Source organism: Pseudophryne corroboree, unplaced genomic scaffold (assembly GCF_028390025.1).
Source record: "Pseudophryne corroboree isolate aPseCor3 unplaced genomic scaffold, aPseCor3.hap2 scaffold_1856, whole genome shotgun sequence".
Classification (NCBI taxonomy): Eukaryota; Metazoa; Chordata; class Amphibia; order Anura; family Myobatrachidae; genus Pseudophryne; species Pseudophryne corroboree.
In genome coordinates, this window is record NW_026968494.1 from 1 (window position 1) to 2,893 (window position 2,893).

Below are 2,893 nucleotides of genomic sequence, written 5' to 3' on the forward strand. Positions count from 1 at the left end.
TTTTGGTGATCTTTAAGTAGACAAGTCAAATTTCATACCCCCTGTTATGGTGTAGGGTACCTGGCCTTCTCTGATGTAATCAGAGTTAGATTTGATTCAGTGATTTTATAAAAACATCTAGGAAGCACAATTTAGCAGTGGGTTGCAGAGAAAAAGAAATATGCTGGCAAAAAAATCAAATTGCGCGATTAAACAGGTCTTCATTTTCTGGCTTTATTTTTATGCTAACAAATTTGTTCTCTGAAAAGTGTCCACAAAGCCAAGTCTCTGATTAACACCTTTGTAGGGATGGTTTTTCACCTATTACTAAATTAAACTTGCTTCATTGGAAAGGCAGCAAGATGCATCCTCATTTCAATGTCTACTGAAATAATACAGGTTGACACCAGGAAACATTAACGCCACTGCATCCTTGCTGCTTTCTCATGTGGAAGTCTGTTTAATGTGAAAACAAGGTGATATCTAATTAGCACACAGGTAAGGAATTAAGAAAATCTTTATTTAAGGGTGAAGATGTTTCTCACAAAATCGTTGACCCAATGCATCATTGAAATTCAAGCTGGAAAGATGATTTTAATATATCACTTGTACATTTTGTATTGCTCTTCTGGTGACAATGTAGTTTGTTTTTGTCAATTACCATTTTAATAATAGGGTAAAGAAAATGAAGTGGATTTTTGAAAGAAAACAATACTGTCAATATACTATTAAAACAAATTAAAATGGTAAAAGTTATTGTACTTTAAGTAAAAATAAAAGAGACAAAATATCAATCCCAGTTTTGGATTACTTTAATTAACAAAAAAAAATGCATATAGCAGAGGATAGTTTCAATCTGCCTACCTCTGGGTTATGGGCCCAGCATGCTTCCATTGCAGTACTCTGCTGCACATGTAAGTTCAAGAGATCCTGAAGCACTCACTCATCATGGGAAAGTACCAATGTGTTTCTTCGTTGGTTGATGGAAGAAACATCTTACAAAAACTCTCCAGATTATTGACTTTTTAAAGTTTTTCTAGGAAACGTTTTAGATGAATGCTTATTAGCCTTTGTCAGTATAGACTTTCGCAAAGTGTCTCTGTGGCGCAATCAGTTAGTATGTATGGCTATTAACCAAAAGGTTGGTGGTTCAATCCCACCCAGGGACCTAATTGACCTTGTTATCAGATTTTGGTGATCTTTAAGTAGACAAGTCAAATTTCATACCCCCTGTTATGGTGTAGGGTACCTGGCCTTCTCTGATGTAATCAGAGTTAGATTTGATTCAGTGATTTTATAAAAACATCTAGGAAGCACAATTTAGCAGTGGGTTGCAGAGAAAAAGAAATATGCTGGCAAAAAAATCAAATTGCGTGATTAAACAGCTCTTCATTTTCTGGCTTTATTTTTATGCTAACAAATTTGTTCTCTGAAAAGTGTCCACAAAGCCAAGTCTCTGATTAACACCTTTGTAGGGATGGTTTTTCACCTATTACTAAATTAAACTTGCTTCATTGGAAAGGCAGCAAGATGCATCCTCATTTCAATGTCTACTGAAATAATACAGGTTGACACCAGGAAACATTAACGCCACTGCATCCTTGCTGCTTTCTCATGTGGAAGTCTGTTTAATGTGAAAACAAGGTGATATCTAATTAGCACACAGGTAAGGAATTAAGAAAATCTTTATTTAAGGGTGAAGATGTTTCTCACAAAATTGTTGCCCCAATGCATCATTGAAATTCAAGCTGGAAAGATGATTTTAATATATCACTTGTACATTTTGTATTGCTCTTCTGGTGACAATGTAGTTTTTTTGTCAATTACCATTTTAATAACAGGGTAAAGAAAATTAAGTGGATTTTTGAAAGAAAACTATACTGTCAATATACTATTAAAACAAATTAAAATGGTAAAAGTTATTGTACTTTAAGTAAAAATAAAAGAGCAAAAATATCAATCCCAGTTTTGATTACTTAAATTAACAAAAAAAATGCATATAGCAAAGGATAGTTTCAATCTGCCTACCTCTGGGTTATGGGTCCAGCATGCTTCCATTGCAGTACTCTGCTGCCCATGTAAGTGCAAGAGATCCTGAAGCACTCACTCATCATGGCAAAGTACCAATGTGTTTATTCGTTGGTTGATGGAAGAAACATCTTACAAAAACTCTCCAGATTATTGATTTTTTAATGTTTTTCTAGGAAACGTTCTAGATGTATGCTTATTAGCCTTTGTCAGTATGTACTTTTTGCAAAGTGTCTCTGTGGCGCAATCGGTTAGTGTGTTTGGCTATTAACCAAAAGGTTGGTGGTTCAATCCCACCCAGGGACGTAATTAACCTTGTGATCAGATTTTGGTGATATTTAAGTAGACAAGTCAAAATGTCAAACCTCCTCTTATGGTGTAGGGTACATGGCCTTCTCTGATGTAATCAGAGTTAGATTTGATTCAGTGATTTTATAAAAAACAGCTAGGAAGCACAATTTAGCAGTGGGTTGCAGAGAAAAAAAATATGCTGGCAGAAAAATCCAATCGAGTGATTAAAGAGCTCTTCATTTTCTGGCTTTATTTTTATGCTAACAAATTTGTTCTCTGAAAAGTGTCCACAAAGCCAAGTCTCTGATTAACACCTTTGTAAGGATGGTTTTTCACCTATTACTAAATTAAACTTGCTTCATTGGAAAGGCAGCAAGATGCATCCTCATTTCAATGTCTACTGAAATAATACAAGTTGACACCAGGAAACATTAACGCCACTGCATCCTTGCTGCTTTCTCATGTGGAAGTCTGTTTAATGTGAAAACAAGGTGATATATAATTAGCACACAGGTAAGGAATTAAGAAAATCTTTATTTAAGGGTGAAGATGTTTCTCACAAAATTGTTGACCCAATGCATCATTGAAATTCAAG

The 2,893-nt window shown here is 34.8% G+C and overlaps 1 non-coding gene across 1 annotated transcript; it reads left to right on the forward strand.

Moving 5' to 3' along the window:
* The first annotated feature begins 2,239 nt into the window (after positions 1-2,239).
* Positions 2,240-2,313, forward strand: TRNAN-AUU (transfer RNA asparagine (anticodon AUU)). Its single transcript has one exon. It is a non-coding gene; the product is annotated as a tRNA-Asn (tRNA).
* Positions 2,314-2,893: the final 580 nt, after the last annotated feature.